Source organism: Melopsittacus undulatus, chromosome 3 (assembly GCF_012275295.1).
Source record: "Melopsittacus undulatus isolate bMelUnd1 chromosome 3, bMelUnd1.mat.Z, whole genome shotgun sequence".
Taxonomy (NCBI): domain Eukaryota; kingdom Metazoa; phylum Chordata; class Aves; order Psittaciformes; family Psittaculidae; genus Melopsittacus; species Melopsittacus undulatus.
Genome location: NC_047529.1, coordinates 23708963 through 23735503, shown reverse-complemented (window position 1 = coordinate 23735503; position 26541 = coordinate 23708963).

Genomic DNA, 26541 nt, shown 5'->3' with positions numbered 1-26541 from the left:
TTCTTGGGTTTGCATTTCATACATTTTATCCAAGATTTACCTCATGCCAAGCAATTCTCAGAGAATTGCCTGAAACTCACTTCACTTAATTCCAGTTTATCCTGTGCCCTTATATCCTATGTCTAATGTCAGAGTCCCACCTGCTCTCTCTTCCTGGGTCAATAAATATTTTATTCTTTTGGTCTAATAGAAGATCTCCAGCAAGAGAGACAGAGCCAGTTCTCCCCCTTTCTCCTGTGAACAGGATTAGGATTCTCCTGGAGAAGGTGGGAGATGCCATTCCAGAAACCCACAGGGTTAAAGGGAACCAAACCCTTCCTCTGCCAGGGAACAAGGTCATGATGGCATACACAGTGGGAGCCCTTGCCTGGGGTTTTGGAAGAAAAAAGGCATAGGAACATTTTGTCAAAATCCTTCACTTGCTGGAGCATGTTTGTATTCTTTGAGAGGCCTTTAGTATTGTACATCTTATAGGATTTAATAGAGACACCTTGCTTTTAGAGTTTACTTGAGTCCAAGCACAAACTAGGTGATGAGCCACTCATTACTGTCAGAACTGGGATAGTTATCTACATGAAAACCACCAAAACAAAAGCAGTAGGATTCATCTCAACCAAATGTAGATCTCTGCAATGTAGAAATCTGTGCCTCAACCAGTCTCCTTCACCAGATCTTGTTATTGTCAGTAAAGTCTTGTCAGACCTATGTGAGATAGCTACTTCAGGGTGACATTACTGTCACCTTAGAAGTGACTGTTTTTCTCCATGGAAAGAAAGAAGAGTTGGCAGTGATCTTGGATACAGATGCCTACAGTACAGATGACTGGATTTGTTCAGATGAACCCCACCTCAGTTCCTAGAGAATATACGTGCCAACAGCAGTGGGGGCTGCATGCTGGACACTTTTTGAATCCTATTTGTGTGTGGACTGGGGTTTTAATTCTTTCTGGAACATGAAACTTACTTTTACTATAGTCAGAGAGTCTAAGTCACCTTTTAAAATACTTTCTTTTGTTATGATAGGAGTCACCAGGTGGTCATGTTAAATATAATCTTACACATTCCTTTTCTTAGTCTATGAGGAATACATCCACTTTCAAGGAATGTCGTACTGTTAGTTTTTGGTGATTCAAGTTTATGGGGGACCTTTTGTAAACAACCAGAGTTCAACTTATCTTACGCTCTTCAATTAGATTCAATTCTTGGTGAGATTTCCTGAGAAGTGGAAAGGGGGTTTTGGGTTAAGACTTTTAAATAAGGTTTTGCCTGCATGTAGTCTATGACCACCTATATTCAGTGACCATTATATACAGTATAAGTAAATGATTCTAAGTTATTCTGTATCACTGATTTCTCCACTGATAGAAAGCTGGGTTGCAAGCCTTCCAAATCCATCACAAACAGGCAATAGGGCTGTATTTCAGCATCTATCCTTCCTTTCCCAAATGTGCACAACTGCCATTAATTTTCATTGAAATCACTTGAACTTGAATATAAAATAGATGTTACGCTGGGATGCAGTCATTTAATATATGAGAACCTTCTGAGCTTTAGAAGCAATCTGGGTTGTGAGTGGGTTATTTGTTTGTTTATTTTATTCCTTAATTTATAAAAGAAATGATGGCCCACCCAGTGGAATTTTCTCATCAAAAATAGTATGAAACAGAATAATGGAATGCAAGATTGATTAGATGGTGTGCTTGTTGGCAATGGGTGTATGTACTTCTTAATCTTAATGGATCATAAAAAATATCCTTTTATACTTACATAATGCATGTGCTAAATTGTGGGTTCCTAGCCAATCCAAAGAAATATTCTATGATTTCCAGAGATGCAAGTAAGAGTTTCATACAGCGCATAAGTGGGGCCTCTGTTTAAACACATAAAGATAATTTCTTAATTATGACAGTGATACTCATTAAAAAGCTTTCCAATAGTACATACAGTTCCCACACTGGTCTCTCTCCCACTGTCTGACAGACAGACAGCTTGGTTACACATGCTCAGAAAGGAGGGTGGAGGCCCAGATTCTTGGCTGTCTTGAAGTGGCCACATCCTGCCATCTGCTGAATCCTTATGCTATTGGAGAATCCAGGGAAGAATGTTTCTGAGGTATCTTAAAATATTCCACACCTCTGAAGGAATGTTTTATCTGAAGTATCCAAATGCTTTCAGGGAGTGAGAAATCAATTTAAAACATTAACAAATAATAAGGTTTGGGTTTTTTTAAATCCTGAGATTTAAAGAAAAAAAACTGTCAGGAAGTCTCATCCTGATGGAGGACCAGTGTCTAAACTTTACCATGTCACAGTTGGTCAGAGGAGTATATCAAGAAACTTTATTTCTTGGGATTTTTGTAAAACTTGTAAGACAAGAGACAGTCAGGAGTTGTAGAATAAAAAAAAAAAAAGGCATCTCCTTAGCTCACCTTTTACTATTGCAAATAAAACAACTGCATAATTTGAAACATGATTTCTCTATTCCTTTTTTTTTGAAACAACTTTCAGGTTTCCTCCAGTAATCTCTTTGTTGCCTAAGAATTCACTGTAATTTTCCCCACTTTTTCATCTCAGCTGCTCAAGATTCTCTTCTGTTTCTTAGTAGTCACGTAATATGAAACTGCCATGCTCCCTAGCAAAGCACTCTCTGTAGTCTGTAAGAGCCCTGAAAACAGACAGGAGAAAGTAAGAAGATAACACATCCCTTTTTGCAGCTGAATATGTTGCTCTTGTAAACAAAGTTCTCCGACCTCAGTCTTTGAGCTGGTGTCTTACACCTGAAGAACTTCTGGAAAACAGCAATTAATTTAGTCTAAATGAGCCTGACCACAGGTACATAGTCTTGGCCTTTGATTCATGTGCCATTTTGGCTTGCAAAAGGTTTCTTTAGAGGATTGCCCTTCATTGTTTCAAAAGCTAGTATTTTCTGAAGTCTGTGCTAGTTTTAACTACATAATATTTGAGCATTTCTCTTAGATCAAGCAAAATCCCCTCTGAAATAAACGACAGGTTTGCTTCAATAGGTATGATCAGGCAAGGCCCTTAATTAGTCAATGCTGACATTTACAAAAATCACTGCTATCTGCTATGCCAAAGGGCTTGGGTTCATTTCACAGGGATAGAGGATATGGACCTATTTCATCATAAGGACTTCTGATGACTACTTTTCTCTCTAATGTAGACCATTACTTAATGGAAAATTACCATAAAGTGATGAGTATGTTTACAAAATGGCTTAGAAAAATGAAATTCTCTCTAGAATCTAAATGTCCACAAAACTATTTTCCATTTTTTTTAAAGCATATGCCTCTTCTGGACTTGTGTCATGCCTTGTGCTGTAAAGTTTGTTTGGAATTTGCTCACAGACCATGCTGGGTCCATTTTGCAATGTTTTACTGCATTACAATACTTTTTCCTTTTAATACTAAGGTGGTTGCTGGAAGCATAAAAGCATATACAGGTTCCTTTATGTTGTCTAAGGGGAAGTTAAAAACTACATTATACAAAGCAATCATGTAGAAATGATATCTATCTGACCTCTGGTAAGCTGCAAGCTATACAGCATATCATTTGGAGCAGTGCAAGTTGACCTGGGCCAAAACTATGCCAGAGACTGTGTTCACAATTTAATAATAAAAAGTAAAAGTAATTATTACCATCACAAATGGATAATATTAGGTAGGAAATCTGCTCTCCAGTTATAATTTTTTAAAGAAAGCAGCCTTGTCTACAGAGAAGATTCATGTCATTAACTTTCTTTTCTACAACTGTGCAGAGAGGGTCACTGCCTGCCTCTATGACCTGGGCTATCCAAGAGCTGGAGATCCCCAAAGGGACAATCTCTCTGCAGATTTGAAGGTCTGAGCCTGGATTTTCTTCAGTTTTGGCTTTCACATACTTCTATAATTCCATCAGTTGCCAAAACTTCATTCCCATCAGGAGGATTTGTATAAATTGCAGGCTGTCCAGGCTGCCAAATTCTGGGACAAATTGTTCCCTTCAGAGAGCTTTTGGAGAGGACAGAAGCATAGGATCCATGATTGATAATTATATTATGAAATAATAAGAACAGTTTCTTGGTTGTTCCAGGCCAGTAGGGGGGAAAAAGATAAAACTGATAAAATGGATGAAATCTGAATTGTGCCATCTTCAAAAATCATCTGTAGAAGGTCAAACGCCCACAAAAGGCTGTGTAAAACATTAAAAGTCTTTGGAGTTAAGGAACATCTTTCTTTTTTAATCAAAACCCGGCACACAGTTCAAAATTCAGTGATACTGCAGATACATCTTTGTTTGCAGCTGCTGATATGCTGTTGGCCAGGCAATATGTCCTGTAGGGCCTTGTAGTCTGAGGGAACTGAGCTGCAGCTGCAGAGTTCATCCCTTTTCATCTGGGTGGGTTTTTAAAAATGGTCTCTGCTCTCCCCACTGTCCAAACAAAAATATCTATACACAGCAAACTCCCCCTCCTTCTAAAACCCTGAGGTAGCAGAATGAATGCAGCACACATGGTACTAAGTGTTTTAGAGCAAAAACATGCCTAATACATGCAAATACCAGCATTAACCATTATGAAAAGACATGATTTATGTGCCTGTCAGCAAGACATCAATCATGACAACAGAGAGTCAGCAGCAATATCAACAACAGTAGCAGGAGTGGAGGGTCAGAGCCAAGATGGGATGGTCCTTTCCAGCCACCCGGGGGGAAAAGAAAGATGGATGAAGTAGTTGGAATGACCATACATTGTCTTTTAGGGAAAAAGATGCTAAATTTTAAAACATCTCTAGAGCCCAGCTAATGTCCAACATTATTTCTTTGTTAGATCTATAAGAAAGAGATAAGTGTGAACATTTGGAAATGCCATCAGAGAAGGGATCTGAACATATCGAAAAGAAGTCAGGGTTTAAAAATATGACCTCAAATGTATTTAAAGGGATCTTTGCAGGAGATATTTTTAACAATGGGATCTGTGATTTACAGTACAGTGCAGATGGCAAGTGTATTTAACTGTGAAACTTTTCTGTACTACTGACACACAAATTGGAGCCAAGAAATAAACTGCATGGGAGATTCATTTGTAAAATTATTGCATAGCTCAGGGAACATAATATCTAAGACTATCTAGAAATACCAGTTCATACTAAGAATAGGGGTGGGAATTTGTCATATATGGATTTGTTTTGGTCTTTTGTAACTGGCAGGAGAAGGCTGAGCAAGAGGAGATGCTGGCTAAGATACCAGTAAAAAAGAGTGATGTTTTATTTAGATATCTCAAGCTTCACTTGCAGTTGGCTGGAACCACTGGATTAAGATGCCTAGATTTTACTAATAAATTGATAGTGAAGGAAATTGTCAAGCCTGAGAAAAATCTACCAAGGAAAAATACAAAACAATTCTGCATGTATTAAGAACTGATTTGGTATATTTGCTTCTTGTATATCCTATATGGGACATACAGGAAAAATATTAAGCACTTGCTTACAGTTGCCTATAAATGGAGTGCCTGTCAAATTCACAGATTCACACAAATGCAGGCAGTATTTCATCCCAAAACGGGGTGGACTATAGATCAAAAAATGAATAAATCCTTTGTCAGCAATGGCAAAATTACTACTGACAAGAATAAGACCAGAATTTCATTTAGTTTGTTTCTTTTACATGATTGTGCTATTGTATGAGTAGCTTTGTGGTGTTTAGTTGCCAGGTGGGGTTAAACCATGACAATGATGCAAGCAATTCTATTAAAGTAAATCTTTGCATGTCGTAAGACCAGCACCTTAGAGATATTGAAGCAGCTGTTGAAATTCCTCACTGAAGTAACAGTAGAAGTATCATAAACCTGTTGTGAACCGTTCAAAGAGCAGTAAAAATATGGAGGAAGGCAAAAGAATAGATTGAATGTGAAGAAAGAGAATTCAACTGAGGCTCCCTTTTCTGAGAGCAGAAGTATCCAAATTCTGTTTTAAACGATTGATAAGACAACTTAAGAAATATGAGCAAGTGTAAAATTCAGTCCAAAGCAAGAGGAAATTCTCTTCATGTCACACAGTGCCAAAGGGCTAATAACATATGTTATTGTGTGATGACAAATATTTTAAGAATTGTTTGTTTGGTGTTTTAATAAATATTGTAAGCAGTTACTGACTTTCTTGATTTTGCTTTAACCCTGAGAACTGTAGAGTATTTAATAAGATTGGATGACAGAGATCAACAAAGTTCAATATGCACTCGATATATGCTGCTCTGCAGCCCTATAAGATACGAATTCATCCATGTAAATGTAAATGTCAAATAAAGCTGATGATTTCAGTTTCTCTATTACATTTCCAGGAGGTCAAAGGAGATGATCCTGCCCCTCTACTCTGCTCTTGTGAGACTCCACTTGGAGTATTGTGTGCAGTTCTGGTGTCCTCAACATAAGAAGGACAGAACTGTTGGAACAAGTCCAGAGGAGGGCCATGAGGATGATCAGGGGACTGGAGCACCTCCCATATGAAGACAGGCTGAGAAAGTTGATGCTGTTCAGCCTGGAGAAGAGAAGGCTGCTTGGAGACCTCATAGCAGCCTTCCAGTATCTGAAGGGGAGCTATAGGGGTGCTGAGGATGGACTATTCATTAGATACTGTAGTGATAGGACAAGGGGTAACAGGTTCAGATTTAAACAGGGGAAGTTTAGGTTAGACATAAGGAGGAAGTGCTTTACTGTGAGAATGGTGAGGTACTGGAATGGGTTGTCCAAGGAAGTTGTGAATGCTCCATCTTTGGTGGTGTTCAAGGCCAGGCTGGACAGAACCTTGGGTGGCATGGTTTAGTGTGAGGTGTCCCTGCCCATGGCAGTGGGTTTGGAGCTAGATGATCTTAAGGTCTTTTCCAACCCTAACTATCTTATGATTCTATGATGAAGCACATCTTGACAAATACCAAGGGAAAGATTTAGAACTCTTAAGGTTGCATGGAATTTTCTCCCTACATTATCCTTTCACGGCTTCTGTTAGAATTATAGAATCATAGAATAGTTAAGTTTGGAAAAGACCTTAACATCATCTAGTTACAATTCCCCTGCCATGGGCAGGGACACCTCCCACTTGTTAGCCTGTATCATGTAGGCTTGTAGACATACAATACTGATGGAAAGAGTCCAGTGATGAAGAATTTACGATCTTTGTTTGCCCTTTTTTTTTAATCGTTAGCTGCTCTCACTGTTAAGTAATGTGCACCTTATTTATAGCGTGATTTAGCTATATGACATTTGAGGCGCAATTCTCTACAAACAGGATTAGAAGTGAAATCATTGGTGAAATAGTACTGTAAGACAGAGCATGTTATCTACTCCAAATGTAGACCAACTGTTGCCTCTGACAAATCTTATTTCTTAGGGGTTTTAAGGCTGAAAAATAAACCCTACGCATCATCATACTTATGTTACATTTGAGCTAGGAGCCTATTGAATAGAAATCCAATAAAAGCAAAAAAAAAAAAGAAAACAACATGCAAGATTTAGACATTCAATGTATATCCACTTTTTTACCCTCTTTTCTGCTCAACTGCATATCTGTCACAAGTCAAAAAAACACCCAAGGATACAAGTCAGAATTCTGCTGAACTGTGGGTTCCCAAGATTTTCATAGATTACTCTTCATTATAAATCTATCTGTTGCTTTAATTCTCCCTTCCCCGTCTCCTTTTTTGCTTTCTTTCATAAAACTGACTTCATCTGGAGTGTATTTACATCTCTCTGGGAAGGCTTGTCTCACATGTTAGGAGCGAATTTGTAAGTTGCACTTATCCTAAGCAAGTCAATTACATCTTAGGAGTGACAAAAGCATGCATTATACAGTGATTCCAATATTATACGGTAGTATTTCTAACTACAGTAGCTAAATCAACGCAATCAGTTGCGCTTTTCTACCCTAAAATAGAAATCCTGTGCCAAACATACTGGTATTAACATGTCTTCCTCTTTGGTGATGAAAACTATTCTGAAGATCTAAACTGCAAGAAGATGTAGAGATGGATCTGTCATGTGAAGCAGAAAAACATGCACCTTATGGAAATAAAGAAAAAAAATAGAAAAAAAAATAGACATTTTTGTCAACAATTGATAACCCAAAAGTAACTTGTTTTCAATAAGGCAACTGCCTAAGGAACATAGGAAATACAAAGACTCTTATAAAGGCTTTGCCTGTACTCTGCCTTCATTAAACCAAAATACATTTTTCAGAATTTTTAATGTTAAACTATTCTAGCAAATCCCCTCACACACATTTTGTGATTGAGTCTAGTAAGCTGCTGATCTTTAACAAGGAGATTTTGTCTTTACTCTGTATATATAAACATCAGCTCTTGTCTGTACATTTAGAGTTCTCTTAGGATAGAGTAATTGGTAGAAACATACTAGTAAGCCCTCTTAAAAATATTTTTAAGACCTTAACTCTTTTTTTTTAGCTTAAATTAAGCTGTTAAGGAAAAATGAGGGCTTTGTCAGTATAACTGCTGCTGGGAAACAAACAAACAAAAAAAATATATATATACCTGTATCTGACTGTTGTCACTTTTAAGCATAGAAAAGATATTCATAAAAGCAAAAGGATGAATAATTATGGAATTTCAGTTCTCAGCTACATAAGTGTAAAATCTGAGCACTTAAACTTAGCACTGATACCTGTAGTTGAGTTATATTTTCACAGAAGCTGCAGCTTTTGCAAGAGGAAACTTACGAGGGAATTCCAGTAACAAGCCATTTCATTTGCACATTGTGACTGAAGATGTAAAACAGAGCTGGAAAATGCCCTTAACCGTGGTGCTTTTTTAATGCTTTAGGCCTCTAAAATTGCACACTCAATGTGACTACAAAGGATTCAGGCTTGGACCTCACTTGCATTATGTTGGGAAAAAAAGCAGCAAGAAGAAAAAAAACATAGTTATAATCAAAAAAATTAAAAGGGATTTAGGTGTGGGTGTGTGCATGTGAGTATTTTTGTGTGGCCCTGGAGATATCTCCTCATTACAGATCTGTTCATAAGCCTGTCTTGTTTATACATCTTGTATATTCAGGTAGGCGAGAGGTATCTTGAAACAGATACAACAGAAATATAGGTTAAAATGTTTTAAGAATAATAATCTCAAATGCTCTTGCAATAGACCAGCTAGAAATCTTTCCAGAAAAACAGAGTCTAGTCTGTGGCAGAACTGACTCTACATGTGAACAGATCTTGGAAGTTTCAGGTAACATCTGTAGTAATAAATTAAGCAGTGCCAAGACCTCTCTACTAGACAAGTGGCACCATGTGGCCACATCTGTATAATTAAGGTCTCCTAGATTAAATTGTAACTTCCACCCAGACTGCCTCCTGGGATTGGTTCTTCACCCATACTAATTCTTGCATATTGTCCAGGAGTGCTTGTGAAGGGGGTTAACTGGAGTGAGTCAAAGCCATGCTAGGGGCTATGCTAACAATTTAACAGGGCACGGCTGAGTTTCAAAGTCTGGGAATGTTTCCAGATTCTCTTTAACTTGCCATCATAGAGGCAGTTTCAGAGCTCCAGAAGTTGAGATCCTTAGACAGATGATACCTGACTAAACCTCCTCCCATATTTCACTTTCTAGTATGGTTCATTCTGTACTAGAAGGAGGGGAGAAGAGAGAAGAGAGGAAAGGAATCTTTTCATTAAAATTTGTTTACTTTGACTTCATTCCTCTGTGGACATCAAAGTTGAAGGAATTCTGCAATTTTCCACATGTTCATGTTAGCACATGCACAGGGTAGGTAAGAGAGTAATAGAACAGTGTTATACAAGAAACTGTCTTTCCTCAAGACAATAAATATACTTAAGGCCTTAGGATCATATAAATGAAAACCACGGAAATTTGCACTTACTTTTTTGTTAATATTAAACAAACAATATTTCATATGATTGAGTTAAATCAATAACAACAGAATAATAGAATAAGGAACAAATCTTCCTTTCTTGCTTCAGATGGTAGCAGCAAATTTCTCTTCTTTACTGTTCACAGGAAATCTAGAAAGTTCAGTCATTATATCGAGAAGGCTTGCTGTTGCTGGTGGTGGTGGTGATGTGCATCTCATAGTTAGGAATACATTTTTTCTTCAGTTTTGTAGCTTCTGACAACTCTGTCTTCATAGAATTGAAGCAGAACACAATCCAAGCTATTTAAAAATCAACACTAACATTATTTACCTTTTAGTGATTGCTAATGTACTTCTGAGAGAAGAAAAAGGTGGTGAACCCAAGACATTCTCTAGCCATGAGCCTCAATACAAAAGAAAACCTCCTTCTGTATTATTCAGGAATTCTGTCTTTTAAAGTGGAGTGGCTATGCCCAGCCCTGTTACTGGGAGCAGTACCTGGTATGTGCAAACTCCGAGTGTGGAGGAGTTGTTTAGGGAAATGCAAAATTGTCCAGGACAAAATATCAGGGATGCTATACATCAGGCACCACACTAGCAGTCCAGTATGATAGATGAGTTAATTTCTGTGTGGGAAACATTATTTGGCATTGTTTACTTTACTAGTAGACACATAGCCAATAAGAGTGACATATTTTAGAGTTTTCATAACAGAAGAGTTACAATGCCAAAAAATGAAAAGTTCAAAAATGTGAGATGTGAGTACTGGTAAGACAAGGAGTATTATGCTGAAGCATATCAACCTTCAGCCTAGAAAGTCACTACAATCCACTGGTTTAATCAGATGATTAAAGTTACAACTTGGATTCTTGGTGGGGAATAACCTATACGGGATGCCTAAAAGGCTTAAAATTCTAAGATGCCTATTGTCCTCAGCTTTGTTTGCTCCTCAGTACAAATACTAATTTTCTTGTGAAACAATTGAACTGCTGTAATCTAAATTTCTAAGGAAAATTGAAATTTAAGCTAGTTTACCTTGTAATACTGGACTCTAAACTGGAGCAGTGAAGGGTTTACTTCACAAACAACTCTTTTTCCCATGCAAAAGAGCAGGACAGAGTGCTCAATGTAGAAGTTATGTGAGGTTTTCTACTATCCCTACTTGTGAATGAAAAGCCTCAACAAGTGGTATACACCTGTTGAAATGATGCCAGATGAATATAGAGAGTAAGATATATATGCTCTGGAGCTGGGTGGATGGGCACGAGAGCCTAAAGTGATTACATCACCACAGCAATCATACCAAGAGCTCACCAGCTGATAAGTGGTGCTTGACAGGGTATGTGCCCCACTGCACATTATAGTGTCAAACATGTGACCATAAAACGTCTTTATGAGAACATACAACTCATTATTCTTTCCCTATAGTCATTCTATAACTTTCACTTATGTTTCCAAAGCTTCAAATGGTGAGATAAAGCAATTGAGTCAGAAAAATTGGTTGCAGCCAATCAGAAGGGTGGACAGGAGAGGAGGAAAAGTCAGAGACACAGGAAGAAATTCCAAAGGGATGCATATTTACAGTAGTAATCATAGACAAACAGGCAGGCAAATCTGAGCTTTGTGGCCAAATCTGAAGTGTTATCCAGTATTTCTTAAATGACTTATTCCTATTTCTGAAATAAATTTTCTAGTGTTGTTACATAAAAATGCCTAAAAGCAAATAAAATTAAGAAAAGAAGACAGGAACTTGACCTGTTTGATCAGCCACCATAGAAAATGCTGGGAGTTTTTGTTGGACTGGAAAGTCCACACCTTATGAAGCTAAAAAAAATAGGCCTGAGAGATGAGATAAACCTCCTTCTGCATTGAGCTATCTGTCTGATCCATGCTGAGCCTTATAACTGTTTACTGTAGCTGGATATACAATGCGCTACACAGTGAGGTGCTGGCACAGTGTTCACAGTCTGGTATAAACACTAGGAAGCCATAGCAATATTGGTCAGTCCTTCATAACTTCATTTCCCAAATGTTCATAATTAAACAGTTTTTATTTAAGTAATCAGCATGAAATCCTTAGCTTTGTTTTTGCAACCGGTATTGTGTTTATGGAGCCAAATATTGAAAACTTTGATACTGAATACCTTGTATGTGTTAATTTTGGCATCGTTTAAAGATTCTGTAGATGCCTTGCTATGTTACTACCACCCACTCTTCAACACCCCTGGCCATCAGTCCCTTTAAACCACAGAGACATGTTTCTCTTTTAATACTTTCTTACAATATTTCTCATGAAAATCACAGGGAATCGTGTGTGATTTCAGCAGAGTGAAACTCAATCTCAAAGTGTCTGTAGGACCAGAAGTTTTTAAAGAAAATATTTCTTAAATCTTGTGTTCACTGCTGCTTCAGCAGGCCAATTAGACTTGATGGGAATTCTAGAAAGCTGTCGCCAGGCATTGCAGCAGGAATAGCAAACAAGGCCCAAAGCAAATAAACGAATGGGTAAAGTGTGGTCATCCTCAGTACCTCCTTGCTGATGACCTTCTCGTCTTTACAAAAGGATGGTGGAGGTACTGGATGAAGAGACTCCAGGTTAATTAGGTTTGACATTAGTTAACAGCAGCAATTACTAGAAAGTAATTAATCAGGGAAAGTCTCCAAACAGAAGGAGAATAAATAAACAGGCAGTAACATTCTGATCCATTTACCCCCTTAGATAAGGACATGCCCCAGGTGTCAGGCTGAGGTGGGACTAATCTGTCTTGCTCAGTTTCTCCCTGGAACTTGGGTGACTCGTCACACATCCATCTTCCTTCACATAGAGACAAACAAGCATTCACAAAACCATGAACAACACAGTTCCTATAAAAAAACAGGGTAAAAAAACATTAAAATTCCTCTCACCTCCCCAGTCCTTCTCCCCAGTCCCCCATTTTTTAAAAGAGCTCTTCAACAAAGTTTTACTAATGTAAGTCAAATCACCTTTTATTTTCATTAAGCCAGAACAATTTCCATATTCTAGTAACAGTGGTACCTGCATCCACAGCCAGCATTTTTTCACTGCGACTAACACTAAAGAGGTTCAGCTAACTAATCTGTTAATAGCAAGTTTCCTGGTTTTCCTTTTCATGAGGGCCATGTGGTGTGCCCTGGAAAACTACAGTGAACATCACCAACTAATTTAGAAACCAGACATGGCTTTACCATAGGAACAGGGCATGATTGAGCAGGCAAACCAGAAGCAGCAAACTAGACCATGACTCAGTTGTGATGCAGTCACTGCTCCTCCTGCACCAATGGACTAGAGGTCTGTACCTGGCCCAAGTTATTTCCAGTTGGCTGGTGCAGCATGGGGATCAGATCCAAAGTTTAGAGCAGTCCCACTTACAAGGATGAGGACTAATACTACAGAGGGTGCTCTACCCCACACAGTCAGCACATGATAGACATTAACTCTCCTTGCAAGACAGACTTTCCAAGCACTTTCTGCATTAGTTGGGTGTGAATTGAATGATAAGAACAGGTAAGAATAATGTTCATAACAATATTAAAGGCATAGTGTCTAAAGTCATGTTCCATTCAGTTATTCAGTAAGACAGACATTTCCAGGTAGACTATAATTATGATGTTGGGCTTTTTCCATGCAAATATCTATATCCTCCCCATAAAAAATCACCAAATATTGAAACAGAACAAAAATACTGATATAGTAGTCTCATATTATGGTTTATTCAGCTTCGATGTAATTTTGTACAGTGTGTATTCTGTTCAATATCACTAGGTTTAAATAACCTAATAACCACTTAAATAGCTGCAGAAAATCACAATTAAATAAATATCACTTGATAGTTTAGCTTCTACTTAGCTGCCAGCATGTTTCTGGGAAGGAGCAAGTAAATTTTTTATTATAAAGATATGATTTCTTCCAAATAGTTTACTGAAAGAAGGTAAGTTTATAAAACTTCAGAAGTTGCTGAAGCCACTATAGAAAATTAAAAAAAAAATAAGAAAGGAAAAAGAACTTAGTTAAAAATAAACATGACAAATGAAGTTGTGAAAATGAAGTTATAAAAATGAAGTTATGAAAATGAAGAATAATACTTCTAGATGACTACACTGTGATTCACACATATTTTCTGAATATCCTTTCTACCACCAACTTAAAAATAAGCAATGTAGACTTTTGGAAAATGAGAATATACTGCATAGAAAGTCTGTGGGTGAAAATCTGGACCCAGTGAAGCCAACAGCAAAATTCCCATTGGCTGTAGCAGTGCCAGAGTTTTCTCTATACATGCAAGCTCCCATTAACCTGGAGTGCAAAAATTAGCCTGCAATCCCTCTTATCTTTCTTTTTTTTTTCTTTGATATTATTTGTCAGCATCAAAAACCTAGATTATATAGTGTATAATAACTAATGCACAACGAAACAGTACACAGCACATGATGATTCTTTCAACGTTTGACAAGTACACACTGAGTTTACACAATCTCCAGCTAAGCACTGCCATAGTGCAACTCAAGATTTATTCAAGTTTTGAACAAGAATGGGATTTGATCTGTATGCTGATATATCTTTATAACCCAGCAGAAGCAAAGGAAAGACATGCTAATCTGAAGATGGAGGAAGGTGGTTGAAGCATTTAACTCAGCTGGGGATATTACTGAAATCATTTAGCATTACCACTCACTACATCAGTAGAAGGAAATGGGTAACTCCAATGGTTTGAGTTAAATGTTTTGAGTTTCATAAGGTGACTACACCTGCCTTGGACATTCTCTGTGACCAGAGGTATGGAGAAGGGTACTTTCTGTGCCTCAGTTCCTCATTTGTAAAATGTAAGTGCAGCAAAATGTGTGAGTTTTTCAAAAGCCACAGTAATAAAGACTGTAAAAGTGAAATAGATGATCACTTTTGTAAAAACAAAAGACTTTCACACATACTGGTAGAGATGCTGGTTTGCAGTGCATAGCACAGCATTTATGTTCTGGTGTCCTCAACATAAAAAGGACATGGAACTGTTAGAACAAGTCCAGAGGAGGGCCACGAGGATGATCAGGGGACTGGAGCACCTGCCGTATGAAGACAGGCTGAGAAAGTTGGAGCTGTTCATCCTGGAGAAGAGAAGGCTGCGTGGAGACCTCATAGCAGCCTTCCAGTATCTGAAGGGGGCCTACAGGGATGCTGGGGAGGGACTATTCATTAGGGACTGTAGTGATAGGACAAGGGGTAATGGGTTGAAACTTAAACAGCAGAGGTTTAGATTGGATATAAGGAAGAAATTCTTTACTATTAGGGTGGTGAGGTACTGGAATGGGTTTCCCAGGGAGGTTGTGAATGCTCCATCCCTGGCAGTGTTCAAGACCAGGTTGGATGAAGCCTTGGGTGATATGGTTTAGTGTGAGGTGTCCCTGCCCATGGCAGTGGGTTTGGAACTAGATGATCTTGAGGTCCTTTCCAATCCTAACTATTCTATGATTCTATGATTTATGCAGAGCTGCACTGAAAGAAAAAGGTCTCAAACAACTTCAAAGAGACTTGATCACAGCAAGGCATGAACATGGCTGTCCTCTTTTTGGTTTCCTGTCAATGTATCAGCAGGATGCTGATGCACAGAGAGAATTTACTGACTTCCATTTCCATAAGCATAGGCATATTTGCTTCACTCCACTGCAAATGTTGGCATGACCTCAGGTTTAAGGAATGAGTGATCAGAGATTTTAGGTGTAAAGCACTGTGAAAGAGAGAGTTTGGAAGATTATTTGGGGCATTTGTAAATACCATAGGATGATTTTTAAAAACTACTTTTAAATGCACTGTAAAAAAGAAAAATCAACTTTTTCCTGCAGCAGTGCACGTTGACTCTAGACACAAATACAAAGCTTGGTTTGTTGTTATTTAAAGTTCTTTAATCTTGATTACTGGTTCTTATGGAGAAGGAAGGCATAGTTGGAAAGAAGCCATACTTTTTCTAAATTATTAAAAACACCTTTTGAGCAATAAATAACTTTAGGGGGCTGACCTGTAAATCAGATGATACTGCAAAATTCTGCAGTATAAAATAAGATTCCTTCTTCCAGCTTTTTCCAATGTTGGCTTGTCAAGTATTCTTTTTGACAAGTTTCCAGCTTAAAGATCTGTTATTTACTTCTTGTCAAACAAGTATGCTTCCAGTAGACTTTACAGGTTAAAAATATTCAAGAGAAAATATCATATCTTTGTTCAGTGCTGTTTGATCACATATAGATAACACTGGAGAAATTGTTGGCATTGTTTCATGTCATCTGATAAAACAAGGCAATAAATTTTACTGCAAGCTGGCAGCAGGAAGAGCTGCTGCAGGTCAGGTCTGAGGTGAGCACTAATTTTATAAGGATTGAAAGAGAGAGAGTTAAACTACAGGAGCTGGAGAAAGCATAAAGCCAAGGTGTTTGGACCCAGTCTTTTTTTAATTCCCCTTCTTTTTCCTGCAGAATTGGCTTATAAACTTGCATTAAAAATGGGACTGCATTTTTCTTGACTTGGCTTTGTAACTGGTGCCATCCACATTCATTCCACATCTGTCAGTCATCATTATGAAAAATATCTCAGAAGAAAAAGTAAAAAAAGTAAATAAGGCAGCAAGAAAGTGACATACATGAACAAGGAAAAAGGCATATAATGGGAAGATATATTAATTTGCCGTATGAAAGGATCTCACTCTGCAGGGATATCACTTGCTTGAAAAACTTGGCTGCATAAATGAGAAGTCTAAAAATGAAAAAGATTGTTATTTTCACAAATGTCACCAGGCTGCAACTGGGTACCTACTATTAACCCAGCTATCTACCACCTCTGCTTGCACCTTTTTTATTCAGCTACACACAAATTGATATAAAAGTTCTTCTCAGAAACAAAGTTTTGATGTTATTTCCCCTCAGTCCTAATGTATCAAGTTTCTAATTGTTTTCCTCAAGGTCTGAGAGGACAGGATAGCTCAGCTCTTCTCCAACAAAAAGTTTGCTCAAAAAGTTTGCCAAAAAATGTTTGTGTTTCTCTTTAAATACTCCGTTAGCAAACAGTTTCCACCATCAAACCTGCTGTAATTTAGGATGAGAGAAGGAAGAAACTTCTATGCTTTTTATGAGTTTCAAATTGCATATGAAAGCATCAGTCCCAAGCTGAATGATGAGTTCAGTGGTAACCTACTATGTCTCAGCTATAGATGAAAATACGTGTCATGATGATGGAGCTAGGCTTTTTTCAGTGATATCCAGTGGTAGGACAAGGGGCAATGGGTGTGAACAGGAGCATAGGAGGTTCCAAGTTAACATCAAGAAGAAATTCTTTACTGTAAGAGTGACAGAGCACTGGAACAGGTTGCCCAAGGGGTTTTTGAGTCTCCTACCTTGGAGATATTCAAGGCCCACCTGGACAAGTTCCTGTGTGATGTACTGTAGGTTTCCCTGCTCTTGCAGGGGGGTTGGACTAGATGATCTTTCGAGGTCCCTTCCAACCCTTGGGATTCTGTGATACTGGAGTTGCAAATGTCTTCCACGGGTTACCAGGTTCCACTGCAGTTTACAAAGAAAACACAAACATCATTAAAGCAAAGTATTTTCTTCAAAACTATTTATTCAAGCTCCCCAGAGTCTTTTCCAAGACATGACAAGGCTGCAAGGAGACATCATAACAGCCTTCCAGTATCTGAAGGCGGCCTACAAGGATGCTGGGGAAATACTCTTCATTAGGGACTGTAGTGATAGGACAAGGGGTAATGGGTTATAACTTAAACAGGGGAAGTTTACATTGGATATAAGAAAGAAGTTCTTTACTGTAAGGGTGGTGAGGCACTGGAATGGGTTGCCCAGGGTAGTTGTGAATGCTCCATCCCTGGAGATGTTCAAAGCCAGGTTGGACAGAGCCTTGGGTGGCATGGTTTACGAACTAGATGATCTTTAGGTCCTTTCCAACACTAACTATTCTATAATTTTATGATTCTATCTATATGAATTCTAACCTAAGCACTCAAGTGTTGCAGTAGGCCTCTTGGAAGAAATACTGTTTCACAGAAATTTTAGAGTTTATTTTGCCTTTGAAATGGATATAACAAGTATTAAAAGTCATCCAGAAACTTAAACTTTGTATTAGCTTTAGTCTGTGTGACACAAAGCAGTAATGAATCAAGTCCAAAATGCTGAAGAGCTAATCCATTGTTCCATATACTGCATCTTCATAACTTGCAGTGAAAGATGGACTGCAAGCAAAAAAGTAACAAAACAGTAAGTTTGCCTGTAATTGTAACAAACTTTGTCTAAATTCATCTTCTTTTCCTAATAAAAGAGAGTAACCCCAAAAAAATATGACGCATCTTGGAGTGCAACAATACAGAAAATGAGGCATCTTTTTATTTTCTCCTGATATTGTTGATACTGAACCTTTTCAATCCTTGGCGTAAACACAAGCTTCTCTAAAGTTAGGAGTTGTATCTTCTATTATAAGCAGATGGAGCTACTTAGTAGCTGGAGACACTATGAAACTTGTTTAATTGCATTAATGAAAATTTTTAGCAGAACAGAAATACCAGCTACAAAAAGGTAATATTTTATACTGTCATAGTGATTTTTTTACAAATAGTTGACTGTTCCAGAAGCCTTTTAAGCCACATGGTCCCCCATAATTGTCTAGCATTATGCAGGATTTGCATCTGACTACTTAATACAATACAAAAAACTAGTATCCTGGAAACTCAGCAGTAGTTTATTACACTGGGTGTGTCCACTACACAAGAACAACCTTCTGGAAATTCTTTACACCTACCTTAGATTTGGAATTATGAAAATAAATTAAAATAAAAAACAAATAAAGTAAAAGCTATATTAGTTTTGGGGAATTTTTTTCATGCAATGCTTTCAAAAAGAAAAAAATAAGAGTAATTTCTACTGTAGCATTATGATTTTAGGTGCACTCTCAGTTCTCTTTAAAAATGTGGAGTATTATTCTTGCCAGCATGCTTAAATTTTAATCTGTTTATTTTTTTGTCAAAATAGAAAAATTCCAAGTAAAATATGAATACTTTTTTTTTCTAAATTAAAACAATTCAGACCATTATTTCTAGAATCTTTGTGTTTTAATAAAAATTCTGTATCTCTATAAATGTGACACCAACTTCTGTCTAAAAACTGAACTTCAGTGGAAAGGGATTTCTTTTAGAAAAATGTCATTTAAATCAGTGCTGTTTCAATAAGATTTATTCTTCACCTTCCTGACTAGAAAACTTTTCTTTCTGTTTCACGATACAAGTGAGGACATTCCTTCAGCTATGACTCAGATGCAATAACATTAGATTAAAACAGTTTTAGTATAGTATTTGTAGAAGCACTCACTTTTCTTTATTCTGCAGTGTTAATTTGAAGCAGTTCTAATTTGAATGTGAAATAAAACATAATTTCAGTAACTACAAATAGAGGTTATACACAACCATCTCTAGTTTTGTTGTCATCTGCAAAGCCTGCTAACTAGAAGTTAAAAACAAAACAAAACAAAACCCAACATTTATTAAGAGGAATTTATTCAGGGGATTTGTCCACTTTTACAATCCCAAACTCAGATTCAACTACTTTAAAAAAGGGAGGATTAGATTTTTTCTATAGTTAGTTTTAATGATTGGAGATTGTTTGTGTAACCCTTGAGAAACTGGCCCTTTCAAGATGATCAATCTATTGTTTGGTGACCTCACGGCGAAGAGTTAGCCCAAGGTCAGTGAGGAACAGGAGGGATGCCAAAGGCTCAACCATTTTCTACAGGATATATGAAGCATTCAGATAGGCAGCCGTGCTTCTCTGGAACAGAAACAGTATGGTTTCCATCTCTGCCTCAGTGCTATTTTCATATTACTGACAGCTAGGAAAAGTAAGTTGCTTCAGTTTTGGGGGATTTCACGTCAATGTTTAATTCAGCTCAGTTTTCATATGCATAGAAACAACAGTCCCAAACTATAAATGGCTTATAGGAACCTGATGAGATAGCAGATTTTGTTTAGCCTATATAAAAATACTTGTACTGAAATATTTACTATCATTATAAGAACTTTTCCATGGTAAAATTATAATTTTAGCAATGGGCAGTTTGATCCTTTGGGGGATAGCACAAAAAAACCCAAATGCTTGCATAGCTCGAAGTCCCTATCTAACTCCACTCCTATCTAACACCACTTATCAAATATCAATAGGATGGATATTGTAACCAAAGATAGTCAGAAACAAGATTTACTTTCTTCTAGAGAGACAGAAAGAGAGATCCTTAAAAATATCTTCCTATGAAATTAAATTCCCTTGGAAATTATTTTCTAGAGCACTTAAGTGTGTCTTCCAAAGAATAATTTTAACACAACTTTATAATTCAAAATAAATTAAAAATTAAGGAACATTTAATAAAATAAAATTATTAACTTGGAAAATAAAATTAATAGGTTTGAGCTTATCAAAATAGTTCTGTATTTTATTATGTCACTAAAAATTGCTTCCTTCTGTAAAACAAGTTGATTTTGGTGAATCCAAATCCAAGGATTTCTGTGAGAAAAATTTCAGAAAGCTCTAGCTGTGGATATTATCAATTTTGAGGTACCTAAACAGAATAGCAAGCAGTAGTTAAGTTTATAGATACAAACCTAAGGAATATGCAACTTACTTGTCCTGCTTTAACCAGGACTTTGAGGGAAAATTAGTATTTTTGCTCATTTTTCCAATACAGTATTTGTTGAATTCACATGTATTATGTTGTTATCTACTGATGTTTTTCTTACTTTCTTTCTTTCTAATAAAAATTCTTGACATGTTTCTGGAACCCCCAGGCTACTACATGTTAGCAAAATGTTAGCAATGTAAATGTTAGAAAATGTAAAAATGTTAGCAAAATATTTGTTCACATTTCCTCTCTTATGAGGTTGAGAGTCATCTGTTCTCACAGACACACACACATGCACAATCATGAGTTCAGCAGCAAATCTCTGACAGCAAGTATATAACGAGCACCCTTTGGAAAACACACTGAGATCTACTTATGCAAAGTGCTATGTGAGGGCTAGAAGGTATCATGATAATGTTGGTCTGAGTAAATAGCTCACAAGAAAAATAGATGGGTTAAAATGTATTTGCATTACAAACTGTTTTTAAACTAGTATCTTAACATGAAGAAAAGAAACAATTCATCAAATAATGTTTTTTTCCCCTACCAGTAGGTCAGGCAGATGCAATAAGCACCACCACCACAGTTTTTTCAAAGGCGCTTACATGCACTACACAGAGCAGCTAACAATTTTTGATCTCCACCAAATTGGAAGTACCTGAATTAGCTCCCTCCTGCACCTCTAGTCCCATGAGCTTCCTGGTGTCTTTCTTGTCTCCATTTTGTAAATCCTTTAAACATAAAAATAGAAATGAGGAAACAAGCCTAAAGATGTGACGAGAACACTGGTGGAAGGGAGAGGGTTTAACAGGTTTTTGAGCCAGACACATGTTACCACATGGCTCACATTGCAGTCCAGTGTGTTAAGAGTAGATCACCACAACTCACAGGTGGAAGTGTGAGTCTGGGAGCCATTGAAGTTGGAACACTGAAAATTTTCCCAGTGTATCACAATTACAGAAACATCTGTGCTAAACAACTTTGTGCCAATCTGCTGTGAGAAATTGGTCTTAAGCAGCCCTCAACACTTCCAGTTTCTTGTTGTGGGGTGGTCTCATGTGACACGTTGTGATCACTGGTTTCAGAGCCATGAAATGGTTCCTTTTTCACACCTTTCTTTTATGTGTGTGCTTACCAGTTCAGAATTCTTTCTGCTTTTATACATAGCATGGTGTACATTAGTGTACAAAAGAAAGTGAATATTAGTTAGAAAAAAATTTACGGAAGGAAAGACCTTGTGCTGAATTAAACATATTTACACCAGCTGAAAATATTAATTCTAGGGTTAGAAACAAAAATATAGTTCTCAACTGATATAGCACTGGTTAAGAGAGTGAATGTAAGAACAAAGATAAAAGCTAACAAATTTTTACATATAATATTCTTTGATTTATAATACACCATTAAATGACCTCTGGTTTATAGCTATGACAAAATTACATGTGGTTTTAAGTGGTGGTTACCACCCACACCCAAGAATATCATAACATAAGACTGCCAAATAAGATACTTTTAAGTATACAATGAATTGCACTAACAGGACAACCCAGACTCCATCAGTTTCCACCTTGAATGAGGCAGAAACAAGAAGAAAATTTCTCTGAGACTCAGTATTCATGGAAATTTCCTCTAGGTGTGTGAAGCACATACAGCTTTCTCACTCCTCACCTCTTGCATCCCAGGAAAATTCTATTAAGTAGCATAGCCAAGTTCTGCTATTATTGTCACTGAAAAAGGATCATTTAATAAACTGCTTAATTCAAGCAATATGTTACAACTGACTATTGCTGATGTAGATTAACTGCTCTTGGATTTTTCTATCCTGACTTTAGGAGTTTAAGAGTTAGGTGCCTGCAACAATGCATGAAGATCTCTCCAAATCCCATGGAACAACAAAAGCATCTTCAGAGGACAGTTTGTCCTGTATCACCACCATCACCACCATCCACTAAAAGCTAGGATGCATCACCATTCAAAAGGACTGGTACTTATTTCTCCATTGTCTACAGATTGAACATCTGTAACTAGCTTAAAAGACATGCCTAGCTTTTGAAGGGTTAAAATCTGTTGCAAAGTATTTCACTATCAATAATGTTCAGAATTCATAGCACAACAGGTTTCTTAGAGACACTGCTCAGCTTCTTTTCCAAATCTTCTTTACTGTTCTAGTCAGTAGCTGACAGGTGACTAGTAAAGCCCACAGTCTACTTTCAGGATTAACTCCTCTCTTTTCCTTCTACAGACAACCTGTATAATTTTGCCCAATGATAGAAGCACGAAGACAGGAACAGCTCTTCTAAAGTAAGTGAGAATGTATCTGGGGCAAAAATCAAACCACTTGGCTTGCTTGTTCATATTTCTTTCAAAAAGAGGACCTGATTATTTCCACTGTATTTGCAATTACATGTTCAGTCAAATTGAACCCAGATGTCAATAAATGCCAAAATGTAAAGCAGAAAAAGGTAGCAGAAGTAGAAAAGCCCACTAGTGGTGGTGAGCAAAATAGATTATGACCTTGCATGATGAAACATCAGCCAAAAGAAAGCTGAGATTTCACATGGATCTTGCCTCAAAAGTACTACTGTCTGGGGTTAAGATAGGTTCCAAGCTAAAGTTATGGTAATTTATATCTATTAGTATAAAAGAAAAACATTAAATTAAGATTTAAGCTACATTTCTGTTCTTAGTTTAGAGTATGTGCAAAATCTGTACAGTAATTTATCTCTGAAAGAAAGTCTAAAATGTGACCCATAGAGACACAGCCATCCATTCTTTTCAGAAATGCCTTTTAGTGATGTTGGATACTCTGGGCATCAAGGCCTTGCCTGCTTTATGAGCTTTGTGAAAGCAAAACTAGTTTAACCTCCGCAAGTTTCCAAAATGTTTCTTACTCACTGCACAGTTCACTGAGTGACATCTCATAACTACATAAAGGAAATCTACTCCATGCAAACAGAGCTTACTTGCCAAAGATTCACATTCTGGTCAAAATGCAGCCAATATTTACCAAAGCACTTCCTCTCAAAAGAGACTCTTTCTGTGGCAAGTTATGTGCCAAATTTCCTGCATGTGAAAATGACCACAATTCCCCTTTTTTGACATTTCCCCATGTATACCAACAAAGTACTTGGCTCTTCTTCCTCCTCTTCAAGCTGTTTTAAAGAGAGCTGTTCATAAAAGACAGACTTTTTAGTTATTCTTTTTATGGTTTGTGGCATTGATTTGAGTTTTGATATTCTGAAGAATTGCTGGAACGTTTTTTACATAGATTTCCGAAAAAAACCACCACCACTTTCAGACAGAAACTATGAACATAAATGTTGGGAATGGGTAGTGATCAATTAACAAAACTATGAGAGAATTAAAAGGAGGATAGAATGGAAGAGTTATGCAACTTTAATTATATTTGTCATTGGTCTTCCAGCTATCATCATCACTAAGGAAAAGCAAATTATGAATCTTTTTAAGTTGTATTTTTGTCTCATATTATTCTTGTTTTGCTTAATTAAATAAAAATAAATACATAAGAATCAGTTTGTGTTTGAAATATCAATTATTTCTAATCAGCATGTTGATTCATACTGGAATATCTATCCATTATGAAAATCAATTTGATATTTAGAGTCATTATCTTAACAATATCTTTTTTGGCTAATGAGCATTCTGAAAATGATCTAAAGGGATTGTTAGGACACAATATACAAAAGAGAACGTAATAGCAGGTTGAATGAATGATGGTAGAAAAATGCACAAGAGGACAAAATCTAATTATGCTTTAGGGCTAATTTTTCATTATCTTTAATCTTGGATACTAATTTATAGGAAATGAAGAAGTTGAAGTAAATAATAAGCAAGAAATACATTCCCTGATGTGCAAATTCTGGACAAAGTATGAGAACAGCAAAATTATTTAAGAAATACAGAAGCAAAAAACTTATTGAGGAGAGAAAAAAACATCTTTTCTTAGCACTTCCCTAAATAGAAGTGTGTGATTACTTTTTCTATAGTTTCAAGGACAACAAGCAGTCTGACTTACAAAGAGTACTGCAGGGTTTTCCCTCACCTACCTCTGTGTAAGCAAAGTCAGTGGAAGAGCTGTGACATAAAAACCCAATCTCACACTGATAACAAATAACCCAAAGTCACTCCTACAACCTTTATTGCAGAATTACAGCCTAAAACAATAGTCATCTAAGTTGTTGCTGGGGCGGGGGTGGAGCTGGGGAAAGAAAAGAAGGAAAAAAAGCAGATATTGTGATTGCACCCCCTACCAAGTTAATAACACAGGCCAGGATCTGGTCTCTGGCCGGAGCCCAAAGGACATGGCATTACTCACACCCTGAGCACATCAGGATCTCTGCAGCCATATCACTCATGCAGTTCCACAGACTTTGCCAGGCATTGTGCAGGAGTCTGCTCATTGGCTGGGGACAAAACCGTGCCAGAGACCATGCTAACAATTCAACAGCAGCTGCATACAAGTGCCCTGGCCCGTGCCCTGGCCCCATTTCATTCACCAGCACTGAAACTACCATGGGGAACTGATTTGAGGAACAGTAGTAGAGGAAGGCTTGTGCAGAGAAAACCAGTGCTATGACTGTAAGGGGAACCTTCGTTTGTAAGTTTTTGTTCAGTTGAAAGGCCTAATCCCAGGGCAAAACTGTACACATTTCAATAGCAGATCAAGTCTCACAAAGGGTTGCCTTAGTTCTTACTGTCTAATAAAGAGTCATCAAATTTATGTTGTAATAAAAACAATTGTGAGTAAAATTCCTTAAAAATAAATACTCCATTCATCTGACTACAAAGTGAGTTGCAATAAATATAGTATTGAGAAACAGAGCATCTTAGCAGGGTTTTAAGTAGTCTGAATTCTCACTGCTGCTCCCACACACACACGTACACAGGCTGCCACACACTCTTCATCGTGCTGCTTAAAGCAAACAATGGATATGACAGACAAACTTTGTAAGCACAGATGTGTCCATTATAAGCAGCATGAACTATGCTCATGAGGAGCACTGTCACTTCTGAAAATCCAAGTGTCTCCGGCTGTGAAAAAGCAGTGGGGTGTGAGAACAAAGAAAGTGATGTTGTGATTAAGGCAGGGCTAATGGTTCATTAACATTATCCAAGGCCTGGCTCTACAGCTTAGAAGATAAGGATTTATTTCAAAATTACCTTTTGGCTTCCTTTGTTGTTGTTGTTGTTGTTTCTGTTACTGTTTCTTTACTCTGCCTTTTGAAAAGGATTTGTAGCTTCCTCTCTTGCCCTTTTGTCTGATGGCTCCTAAAATATGAAGCAAATGAAAACACAGATCTAGTGAAAACAATACTTTTTTCCCTTTCTCATCTCTTTTTTCAACTCCCTGATGTGTGTGTCTAAGACAAGGATGGCGGAGAGAGGCAGCATTCCCTGTTTCCACAATGGCCCTGGCTTTTGGGGTCTAGCTTGGCAATCTTTAGAGCACATCCACTACTCACCTGAACCAAAAGCACAACAACTTTCCAACAATAGAAGAGTAGTGTGTTTGTGTTCCGGTCCCTTTTTCGGTGCTGATTCATTTCTTATAGAGGCACAATGCTAGCTTGTGCTTACACTGCTAAATGAAGAAGGCTAGTAGATGAACTTAGGTGCAATAGAGCTGTTGTCAGATGCCCGGGGACAGTTCAGAGATTTTTGTGCCAAAAACATTGTTTCCAGTTGGCATTTAGGAGAATTGCATGAGATTAGGCTTCTTTGTTCTCTGGCACTGTCCAGCATTGTCCTCAACAACTATCATCAGTTTCCACTCATGCCTTAGACATGCAGGACCTTTTAGTTCGGTACAGCAAAAGCACCATACTGACAGGCTGAAGCAAAGCCATGAAATTGTTTTAATCTGAATCAGGAACAGACAAACACACACACTATCATAATTAGGCCATAAGGAATTGTACATAAAGTCCAGAGAAGCCACAGGGTCAAGTGCTATATGGTGGAAGGTCGGTCAGCCTGCTGCA